Raw genomic sequence first — 12,092 nt, forward strand, 5'->3', positions numbered from 1 at the left:
GGACTGATTATTTGGTGACGTATTGGATCTCTGGCTTGGCATACGCTTTTGTGGACTGTTATTTGGATTTGGTTTGGAATTTTTCTTGAAATGTCTGACTCTAGTTATACATTTAGAATGTGTGTGAATGAGAGTTGTAGTGTGAGGCTATGGAAAGCATCGGTAGATCCTCACACGTTGTGCAAGCAGTGTAGAGGGAATGAATGTTCGATCTCTAACACTTGTGATGAATGCGTAAATTTGAATGAGGAGGAATGGAAGATTCTTAATTCCTACTTAAGGAAATTGGAGAGGGATAAAGCTAGGAAAGCTTCTTCCAAAAGTTTGAGTAGGTCTTGCTCTAACGAGCCAGTTAGTAGTTTAGCACCTAACTCTCAAGTAATTGTTGCTTCCTTCCATACAGCATTACCACCTTCTCCTTTATCAGATTCTGCAAATTCAGTATCGGAGATTGCAGATTTGAAGGCTGCTCTCATGAGGATGGAACGTAAAATGAAAGCATTAGAAGGTAAGCAAAGTGCAGTGGAAAGTGTCCCCAGTGCAGTGGAGGGTGCGTCTGATCGGCTCTGTCTCGCTCCCAGGCCTAGACCTCTTCCAAGCTCCCAGGCCCAGAGGAGAAGGAATGTCGAAAGCCGTACGGAGGTTACGGAGAATCCCCACCGATCAGGCGTCCCCTCGGCAGGATCTGTGGCGACCCAGACTGCCAAGGATAGCCATTGGAAAGGCATCCTAAAATAGTGTTTCTCATCTTCCGATTCGTCATCAAAACGTGGGTGGAGTTCGGACGATCTATTGAGACCTACCAAAAGAAGTTGGAAGTCTCCTGCGTTGGACTCGAGTCCGGAACGTTTTCCAGAGGACTTGCCATCTGAGAAAAACAGAGCCAAGAAAGCCTGTACTATGTCTTCTCTCGGGTTGGAATCTCCTTCATCATCTAAAGCTCCTTCCCCTTGGTCGGATAAGGAGGAGGAAGATTCTGCGACGAAGATTCTCATGAAAATGCAAGAGCAAATCTCGTCTTTGGTAGGAGTACTAAAGAAGGACCCTCCTCGGAGAAAAGACTGTTTCCTTCCGATCAAGAGATCCCGTCCGGCGGACGTGCAGGAAGCTTCAGATTCGGAGAGCGCAGAGGAATATTGCCTGATACGGACAACGCCAACCAGGCGCGAGGCGCCAGCCAGGCGCGAGTCTCCAACCAGGCGCGAGTCTCCAACCAGGCGCGAGGCGCCAACCAGGCGCGAGGCGCCAACCAGGCGCGAGGCGCCAACCAGGCGCCAGGATCTCCAGCTTCATCGGATATGGAGATAGAAGTTAACCAGGAGTCTCCTCTTTGTGACTTTTCACAGGATCAGCTTTCGCCTGACAGGGATGCAAGATGTCGCACAGGCGGCCGTCGCCCTTGTCAGGATGGCGCTGGGACTACGGGAAGTTTTTCGCAAGCACAGCCTTCTCCGGACAGGGACGATAGATGTCGCACAGGTGGCCGTCGTCCTTGCCAGGATGGCTCTGATGTGGATAGGAGCGTTTTGCAGGATCAGCCTTCGCCTGACAGAGACGATAGATGTCGCACAGGCGGCTGTAGCCCTTGTCAGGATGGGGCTGGTACTGCTAAAAGCCCTTCACCTTGCGAAAGGAGGCGCTCTCCTCCGGTGGCTCACTCTTCTCCCAACATAACTGGACAAGAGATGGAAGATATTTCTGACTCGGAAGCCAATAAGGGTGCAGGTCTCTCAGATTATAAGACTTTAGCAGCCCTTTTATTGCAAGAATTCGGCGATTCTGAGTCCTGCCGCCCCTCCTTCTCCTCGTTCATTGTTCACTTGAAGATGCGGCCAACCATTTCCATGAAGAGAGCGTTACAATCATTTGGAAATTGGCTCAGATCCAAGGAGGAAGCGGGGAAAACTGTCTTTACCTGCCCCCCTTCCAGGCTTTCTGGGAGGAGAGGCATTTGGTATGAGACAGGAGAAGCAATGGGACTCGCTCTCCCTGCTTTGGTGGACGCAGACTTCTCCACACTTGTAGACTCTTCGAGAAGACATTCGCTTGCATCTGCTAGGACTACTTGGGGAATGTCGGAAATGGACTATCTCCTCAAGGGATTATTCCATGTCTTGGAAGTTTTTAAATTTCTAGACTGGTCCCTTGGGGCTTTGGCCAAGAAGACACAGGACCCTGACTTCTTAAGCCCCGAAGTCCTACACAGTGTATTGGCTTGCATGGACAAGGCAGTCCAAGATGGATCGGGGGAAGTGGCATCCCTCTTCGGAGCAGGAATCCTTAAGAAGAGGGCTGTATTCAGCTTCTTCCTGATGAAAGCTGTCTCGCCCATTCAGAGGTCGTCTCTTCTGTACGCACCTCTTTCGAAACCGCTTTTCCCTTCTCAGTTAGTGAGAGATGTTTCTCACTCACTTACTGAGAAGGCGACTCAAGATCTGTTAGTACAATCAGCAAAGAAGACGAGACCAGCCGTTCCTGCTGTGGAGAAGGAGTTACGTAACCCTCAGCCGCCCTTTCGAGGGAGTTCATCGGGTCGATCCTCTTGAAAGAGAGGAACAGAGAGAAGAGGAAGGTCGTCTTCTTTTAGACCAGTTAAGAAGACAAAATGATGTACCAGTCCTCCAAACACCAGTAGGGGCCAGACTTCTGAAGTTTTCAGAGGCATGGGCCGTGAGACAAGCAGACTCTTGGTCTCTTTCAATAGTGAAGAAAGGATATCTCATCCCCTTCAGAGACATACCTCCCTTGACATCAACCCCATGGGAGCTCTGTGCAAAGTAAAAAGACCCTGCCAAGAGGGAATCCCTGTTACATCTTGTTGATCAGATGTTGGAGAAGGAGGCCATCGAACTAGTGCAGGATCCGCACTCCCAGGGCTTTTACAATCTACTTTTTCTCGTTCCGAAAGCCTCGGGGGGGTGGAGGCCTGTGCTGGATGTGAGCGCATTGAACTGTTTCGTAGAGAAGACAAAGTTCTCTATGGAAACTTCCAACTCGGTTCTTGCGGCTCTGCGTCCGGGAGATTGGATGGTCTCCCTCGACCTGCAGGACGCGTATTTTCACGTTCCCCTGCATCCTGCATCGAGGAAATACCTTCGATTCATGGTACAAGGCAGGATTTTCCAGTTCAGGGCTTTGTGCTTCGGCCTTTCGACGGCTCCTCAAGTGTTTACGGGCCTGATGAGGAACGTAGCACAATGGCTACATCTGAAGGGGGTGAACATATCACTTTACTTAGACGATTGGCTCATAAGGGCAAGATCGAAACAACAGTGTTTGGAGGACCTGGAAACGACTCTGGATCTTGTAAGATCTCTCGGATTGCTTGTGAACCTCGAGAAGTCTCAGATGATCCCCAGCCAGAACATTGTTTATCTGGGGATTCAGATGGATTCTCGGGGTTTTCGAGCGTTTCCGTCACAAGAAAGAATTGCTCGAGGCTTGGAAAAAGTCTCGGCCTTCCTAGAGAAGGAACGAAGCTCAGCGAGGGAATGGCTCAGTCTCCTGGGCACCCTTTCGTTGCTGGAGCAGTTCGTTTCTCCGGGGAGGCTGCACATTAGACCGCTGCAGTTCTACCTGAAGAAAATGTGGAACCGGAAGGCAGGAGAACTTGCGGATTCTTTTCCCCTGCAACCAGAGATCAAGTGTCCTTGTCTCGTCGGAACCCTCTCCTAGTGTTGTTTTCCGATGCCTCGTTGACAAGTTGGGGAGCAACACTAGGAATGAAGGAAGTGTCAGGCACCTGGACAAGAGAACAGGTGTCCTGGCACATCAACGCGAGGGAACTTATAGCTATCCATTTAGCTCTGAAGCACTTCGAATCAGACGTCAGAGGCGTGGTAGTCCAGGTCAACTTGGACAATACCACGGCTCTGGCGTATATCAGGAAGCAGAGAGGGACTCACTCTTTCTCCCTTTACGAGATAGCAAGAGCTCTGTTGATCTGGGCAGAGGAACGAGGCATAATACTCCTAACAAGATTTGTGCAAGGAGGAAAGAATATAAGAGCAGACCGACTAAGCAGGAAGAACCAGGTCCTTCCTACAGAGTGGACTCTCCACTCCGAAGTCTGCCAGAAACTTTGGTCTCTGGGGGAAACCTCAGATAGACCTGTTCGCCACGTTCCTCTCCAGAAGGATGGAAAACTTCTGCTTGTTAGGGGAGGATCCCAGAGCCATAGCGATCGATGCCCTTCTCATGGATTGGTCGGGCATAGATGCTTACGCCTTTCCCCCATTCAAGCTGCTGGGAGAAGTGTTAAGGAAGTTTGTGTTCTCGGAAGGGACAAGAATGACACTCATCGCTCCCTTTTGGCCCGCTCGAGACTGGTTCACAGAGGTACTGGAATGGACGGTGGACTTCCCCAGATCTCTTCCCAAAAGGACAGATCTGCTCAAACAACCCCACTTCGAGAGGTTTCACAAAAACCTCCCCGCTCTCTCCCTGACTGCCTTTCGACTATCGAAAGACTTGTCAGAGCAAGAGGCTTTTCTCGGAAAGCTGCGAGAGCGATTGCCAGAGCCCGCAGGTCCTCTACCATGCGGATCTACCAATCGAAGTGGGAAGTCTTCCGTAGATGGTGTAGGTCGAAGAAGCTGTCCTCCTCCAATACCTCTGTGACCGACATTGCGGATTTTCTTCTATACCTGAGAGAAGAATCTCATTTGGCAGTTTCCACAATAAAAGGATACAGGAGCATGCTATCTGCTGTATTCAGGAATAGGGGCCTGAACATAGAGGAAAACAAGATCTTCATGACCTTATACGGTCCTTTGAGACCTCCAAGACCAAATCTTCTCTTCCTCCTAGCTGGAATCTAGATGTGGTTCTAAAGTTCCTCACATCTGATAAGTTCGAGCCCCCTCATCAAGCATCGTTCAGGGACATCACGAGAAAATGCATTTTTCTCTTGGCTCTCGCAACTGCCAAGAGAGTCAGTGAGCTACAAGCATTAGACTCGCGTGTGGGTTTTAAAGGAGAGACTGCAGTTGTCTCGTTCCAACCTCTGTTTCTAGCTAAAAACGAGAACCCTTCTAGACCTTGGCCCAGAAGTTTTGAGGTTAAAGGACTCTCCTCTTGTCGGGAGGGAGTTAGAAAGGTCTCTCTGTCCAGTTAGAACTTTAAAATTTTATCTTCAAAAGAAGAAGCAACTACAGGGTTGCAATCAGAGTCTCTGGTGTGCAGTGAAGGGCCCTAAGAGACCCATGTAAAAAAACGCACTAGCATTTTTTGTCAGGAATGTGATTACGGAAGCACACATGAAATGCCAAGGTGAATCCTTTGAAATGCTAAGGGTAAAAGCGCATGAGGTACGTGCAGTTGCAACATCGCTATCTTTCAACAGAAATATGTCGATGAAAGATATCTTAGCAGCGACGTACTGGAGATGCAACTCGGTGTTTGCTTCCCATTACTTAAAAGATGTGAGAGTGACATACGAGAAATGCTTCTCTCTGGGTCCTTATGTATCAGCGGATACCGTGCTGGGAAGAGGAGATAAGACTGATTCTTAAAAAAATTTTTGTTTTTGTTTTAGTTAGGATTAGAAAAATTTGGTGTCGAGTTTTTAGGGTTGCTTGAAAGGTGGTTGGGGATAACTCCTTTCAATCTTATTACTAACCCTCGTGTTAGGATCAGGTGATCGGGATCGGTGTTGTACTCCTTGATTATGCCATTAGGCAAGGTGTGTTGTCATGTAAGTGGATAAGACCCCATTGACAAATGTCATCAGGCTCTGTCGAGTAAGTGGATAAGACCCCATCGACAGACCCACAAGAACTCTTAGCCATAGGTCACATCCTCGCTGAGGCTCTTGAGGCTAAGCAGACTCCTAAGCAGTAGCTATGAAGTCTTCAGCCTAAACCGGTAGGAACCAAGGTTTTATATATGTTACCTACAACGGATGTTGTCTTCCTATCTATTTCAGTAGTTAGCTGTCTCTTACCCTCCACCAAGTGTGCCAATCAGCTAAGTATATATCTGACAGGGAAGTTGAATGTACAAAAATGATATTGTTATTGTACAATAAAGTTTTGTACATACTTACCTGGCAGATATATACTTAGCTATAGACTCCATCGTCCCCGACAGAAATTCGAATTTCGCGGCACACGCTACAGGTAGGTCAGGTGATCTACCGCCCTGCCGCTGGGTGGCAGGAATAGGAACCATTCCCATTTTCTAATCAGATTTTCTCTTCCACTTGTCTCCTGAGGGGAGGCTGGGTGGGCCATTTAATCGTATATATCTGCCAGGTAAGTATGTACAAAACTTTATTGTACAATAACAATATCATTTTTTTGCTGCCAGGCTGTGCAGATACTGTATACTGGTGTGTGCTTGTGCTCTTCATCATGACTGTTGAAAATTGAAGATGACTTGCCGAGTAGTTTTAATTTTCTCTGTTTTAGTGGTTAGCGTGTGCAGTTTTTTTTTATCAGTCTTGTTCGATTTGATAATGAGGGATTATTAGGGAAATGATGTGCCTGGTAATTATTTTTCACATCTTTGTTTCTTTCTTAACCATTGACTCTCATAGTGTGTGTGCAGTACATCATGCAGAGGCCTGGAATGGTTGCCATCTCTCCGATGTGTTGAGGGCCTCTCTTGGTCACCAGCCCTGGGGAAGAAGTAAGGCTCGAATAGGAAGCTTTAAAAGATATTGTTGGTGTCTTCCTGTACTGTGCCTACCACAGAACCCTATTGCATCTACTTGGGTAGTGTCAACAGTCCAAGGTCATCAGTCTGCAGGGCTTTGGGTCATTAGTTTCTGAGGGCTAATGGTTATCCAGCTCTTAAGATGATTCATTATTAAGTAGTTTATCCAAACCATTGAGGTAGAAAATTTAGCACTCGTATAGCTGGCTAGCTGTAAAAGTTAAGAATCAGCACTAGGCTTTATAGCCCATGAAGGAATTGGTTCAGTGGTTGTTGCAACTAAAGGGGAGAGAGTGACGGAAGATTAGGCAGTGGATATTTTAGCATGGTGTCATGGTAATTGCTGTATAGGAAAGAAAGATAAAGGAAAGGAAAACGCATCTTCAAGAAGTTCTGCAGCACGGGGGCTTTCGCGCATGTGTTGGAGGCGCCTGTTCTCATGATGGTTCTACAATCGGCAGGAGTGTTGTGGAACTCGACAGGCGCTAACGTGACGTGAGGAACGCCGCGATTTCTGATGTAATACTTCGTCCAGATCCTTCTAAGAAGTTCTAGTAATCTCGGGAGTCTGTGACGTCATGCTCCGCCTCCCGTGCAGGCCACGCCCCAAGGTCACTGTATAAATATGACTGACGAAGTAGGAGGAAGCAGATCATCAGTAAGAGCCACAGATCAGATTATCAGTGAGAGATCAGCAGCAGAGATCGTCAGAGAGAGATGAGAAAAGAAGGAACCAACGAAGGATCAGAGAGAAAAAGGCGCTCGAGAGTTGGTTGAATTCTGGTCAAGTCGTCGTCAGGAGTGGACGACCGAGGCATTTCGACGTAGACCAAAACTTCAGAGAAGAAACATTTTGCAAGAGGTTTAGAGAAGTTCCTGCCCTTCGAGTATCAAGAATAGACATTATTTTCTGCTATACGGAGTCAAGAAGACGTCTGCAATCGCAGTTCTTCCTTTGTGAAGCCATCGCTTCAAGTCGCAAAACTGGCCAGCAAGTATTTGAATTACCTCACTTCTTCCCCAGTTCACGCATTGTAAGATTTTGCCTTTCATGTAAATAGGAGACACCATTCTGCATTTGTCTTTGTTAGTATGCTTGTAAATAAACCTTTGTTGTGTTAGTGTTTCTTTCTATATTCGTATCCCAAGTTTCAACTGTTGGTGTTGGATTCTTTTTGTTTATCATTATAACGAACTTGGAGCGGACCCCTCTCTCGGTTCGTAACACATGGAATTCTTGTACCTTAATTTGTACTTGTAAGACTTTCAAGCTGTTGAAATATAATTGTATATAAACCTAAGTACATATATTCTCCTGTGCCTCTGATACTTTCTTCCTTGTCGCTCTTAAGTAGTTGTTCTCTTCTTGTTCATCTTTGCTGTCTTCTTGTTCTTAGTCTGAGGGGCAGTCATAATTAGAAAATTTGCATACAGTCAACCTCTGCTATTCATGGACTGTGGATTCACAGACTGACGTATTCGCAAATTTCTCTATGGACTTATGCAGAAAATTCAAGTATTCGTGTTATTTTTGTATGAGAAATATCTACAAATTACTGAATTTTCATATCAGGTTTCATGATCAAATGCACCTTATGTGATAACTGTTAAAAATCCAGGTATAAGCATTTTTACTGGTTTTTTCTTGAGTTTGAACTAACAAAGTAGGCAATTGTTCCGATACGTAATACAAACCCTCGGTCCTTTAACAATAGGAAGGTAACTAGCGGCAGCTGGGACGGTCGTAAGCTTCGAACAAGGGGAGAACGGTAGTTAACTGCTTGTCCGATCGTGCGCGCGCCCGCGCGCCCGAGAGGTGAAGAATCACTTTTGCTTTCGGCCGCGGGTGTGAAGGACGTGTTCGTCATCGCTCTCTGCCCGCTTCATCGTCGTATGCTTTGTTTATATTGTGTTTTCTACTAATGGTTTGGTTTGACTTGAAAATGAAACTGTAAGTACACTGTTTTCATTTTCATTACTTAATTATGAATCAACATGGAGCTATCGCCGTAGAGACGGCGATTTCCGCTCTTTTCATGAATTGAACCCTTGAATTATGTCTCGGTGCCGAGGGCGGGCGCACTCGCGCCGAGTCATGTATTTTGGGCGAAAGTGTGTAATTGAAAGATGTAAGTATTCTTTTTCATTATATTTTTGCCCTGTGCGTTCGTTGCCGAGAGCTTGATTGCGCTCGGCAAGAGCCTCTTATTTTGTATGAATAGAATGCAATGAAAGTGGATTCGCAATGCAGTTTTCTTTTCATTTTCATTTATTAATTGCATCAAATTTAATTTTGGATCAATTTCCGCTCTTACCCGGGAATTAATCCTTACGATTTATTGCTGTGAAAGTGAAAATAGCAAGTGCAGTATTGTTCATTTTCATATATATTTATATAGCATCATATTATTATGGATCAAGTTTCCGCTCTTACCGGGAATTGATTTTTCCCTCTTTAAGTTCTATGAAGTGAATCGCAAGTGCAGTATTCTGTTTCAGTTTTCATATTACTTTTCCACTGCTGTGGCGGGGGTAGGGAAGCGAAGGTCTGCCAGGAAGTCGTCGGAAAGCTCTCCCGCGACTCCCTTGGTATCCGATTCTTCGTCTTCTTTCCTGCCCCCCCGCTCAGCTTCCCTCGTATTTTGTTTTTTGGGGTCTTCCTTCCGTTCGGGGTGGGGGCATGTCTCCCCCCCGAGCGTGAGGGAACCCCTCTTACTAATCTGTCTGTTGCTACCGCAGGTGCTACAGCCGTGGGAGACGACCTTGGACAGGTATGGACCACTGCGGCTGCAGGGCGTGCCTAGCATCCACGATCTGCTGCAGAGTCTAGCGAGGTCTGGGGCGGTGACCTTGGAGTGGTCTCCACTACAACCTTCACGGCCGCTTATGCTGCTTCCCCCGCTGGTCTACACTCCCCATGCTGTGTCGGTGACGCCGTCTGCCGCTTCTAGGGCCGGTCGCCGCCGTACCGAGGAGGGGTATGCCGCCGCCGCCTGTGTTTTCTTCGTGTTGCCTGCCCCAGATTCCGCTGTTCCAGCAGCTCGCCCCTGGACCGGCCGCCAGTACCACGCTGGCTGCCGATGATTCTTACGAGCGATGGCTGGGCCTGCCGTACCTGTCGCTGATTGTTGGTTCCGCTACTGGCTTGGCTGTCCCTTCTGTGTTTACCCGCTGCCGCTGTTCCTGCCGCTCCTGAGCTGGTTGCTGTTCCTGTCCGCTCCTGGTTCCTGCGCCTGTCCATGCTGGTCCCTGCCCATTGGTGTGTCTTCCCCAGTCCCAGGTCCTTCCGGACAGGTGCAGTCGGGCCGTGTTGCTTCGGCAATAGGCCCGACTCCGCCTGGATGGAGGACCTGACGACTGTCCTGCGTGAGCTGACGAAGAAGAGGAAGGTGTCATCTTCGTCTGTTGCTGCCTCTTCCCCTTCGACTTCTAAGGCCCATAAGCCGAAGAAGAAGAAGGCTGTCCTCCCCCCCCTAAGAAGTCTCCTTCGGGAACTTCTAAGGGCCCGTCCCACCTCGGTGGGACGGGGGGTCCTTCTGCTGGTCCTCCTGCTCCTTACGGGAGCGGGGCCCGTCTCCCCTTCCGTAAGGCGGAGAGATAGACGGGGACCAGAGGAGTATCGGTTAGTCTGGTACTTCCTCGCCTGGTGTCTAGCGGCGATGCCGCTACGCCAGGTTCCGGCTCGGTGTCTCGTTCCGCGGGAGATCCCGAGTGTACGCTCTCCCTCGGGAGACCGTGCAGCCAAAGTTTCGGCGCCAGAGTTCGCTCGGCGCCAAGACCACGGCACGGAGCAGAAGGCTGGCGAGAACCGCTCAGGTGACTCTCGCCAGGCCAGCGGCCGCTCTCGCAGCGACCAGCTGGTAACCGGGGGTTTTGTTATTCCCCCTAAGAAGACTCCTTCGGGAACTTCGAAGGGCTCGTCACATTCCGGTGTGACGGGGGGGTTCTTCTGCTGGTCCTCCTGTTCCTTCGGAACGGGGCCCGTCTCCCCTTCTGAGAAGAAGAAGAAGACGGGGACCAAGGGTGTGCTGGCTACCGCTGGTACACCCTCGCCTGGTCTTGGCAGCTCTGCTGCTAAGCCAGGTACCGGCTCGGTTTCTCGTCCGCGAGAAGTTCCGAGTGTACGATCTCCTTCGGGTGACCGTGCAGCAGTTAAGACGCCTGAGTTCGCTCAGTGTCATGACCGAGGCACGGAGCAGAAGACTGTCGAGAGCCGCTCAGGTGACTCTCGCCAGGCCAGCGGCCGTCTCTCGCAGCGACCAGCCGGTACCTCGGGGGAAGGTTGACTAACGGTCTCTGACCGGCCACGGGTTGAGGCTGGGAAGAGGTCCCCAGGTCCCCTCGACCGACGGTACCAGCCTCGGCTGGTACCAGGCGGTTTGACGTGCCGCGAGGACGCTCACCGGTCTCACGGCGAAAGCGAGCTCTGCAGGTCACCTGACCGCCGCTCCCACAGGGACCGGGCGGATACGGTGACCAGCAGCAGCTCGTCTGACGCACGGGACGGGGGTCGACGTGCTCAGTCGAGCCGCTCGCCACAGGTGAGCGGCACGGCCAGGCCTGCAGATCGATCCCCGCGGGTTGGTGATCGGCTGCAGCCCCCAACGTACGCTGGTCCTGCCAGCGAGCGGGGGGGGAGCGTCAGGTCTGTCTCTCCACTACCTTCAACTTCCTCGGGCTACACCGGGAAGAGCGAGGTAGCTAGGAGTGATCGTGAGAGGTGCGCCGCTCACGATCCGTCACGACGCCGCACGTGCCACGTATGGTCTTAGGACCAACCAGGACGTACGCGCAAGTGATTGGAGGCGACCGTCAGGGGGAGAGGGGGGTAGCGTCAGTTCTGTCTCTCCGATACCTTCAACTTCCTCGGCATACGCCAGGAAGAGCTAGGTATATAGGAGTGATCGTGAGAGATGCGCCGCTCACGATCCCGTCACGACGCCGCACGTGCCAGGTTGGTCTTAGGACCAACCAGGACGTACGCGCAAGTGATTGGAGGCAACCGTCAGGGATCTGTTGCTGGTCCTTCTTCTGAAGGAGGAGGGTCCTGGGAGCTGCTCTTGTTGGAGGGACTGGACGGTCCTACTCCTCAAGACGCTGTAACTTCCGAGATTCAGAGTAACTTTACCCAGGTTATTGCACTGATTCGTCAGCACAACGACCGGGGGGAAGGATCGCCGCTCCCACCAGCAGAGCCCATGTCTCTGCTCGAGTCGTTTTGGGGCCCGAGAGGAACCCAAACCGACGGTGGGTATGCCGCGATCGAGCTTACCGATTCTGTCTTGAACCAGTGTCTCTCGTCTCCGGACAAGAAGGCTCTCTCAGTTTCTGGCCGGTCGATCAAGCTACTTTCCACCTCCTCTACTGCGACAGCGGCGTTTCTACGTGTCTTCGGACACCGTATTTAAATACTCCTTCGGTCCTCCTGAGAGGTT

The 12,092-nt window shown here is 50.0% G+C and overlaps 1 protein-coding gene across 1 annotated transcript in view; it reads left to right on the plus strand.

Annotated features, from left to right (window-relative positions):
• LOC135213793 (uncharacterized) overlaps positions 1-12,092 on the plus strand; it is a 293,734-nt gene that overhangs the window by 19,762 nt on the left and 261,880 nt on the right. The gene's annotated exons all lie outside the window — the stretch shown is intronic.

Source organism: Macrobrachium nipponense, chromosome 43 (assembly GCF_015104395.2).
Source record: "Macrobrachium nipponense isolate FS-2020 chromosome 43, ASM1510439v2, whole genome shotgun sequence".
Taxonomy (NCBI): domain Eukaryota; kingdom Metazoa; phylum Arthropoda; class Malacostraca; order Decapoda; family Palaemonidae; genus Macrobrachium; species Macrobrachium nipponense.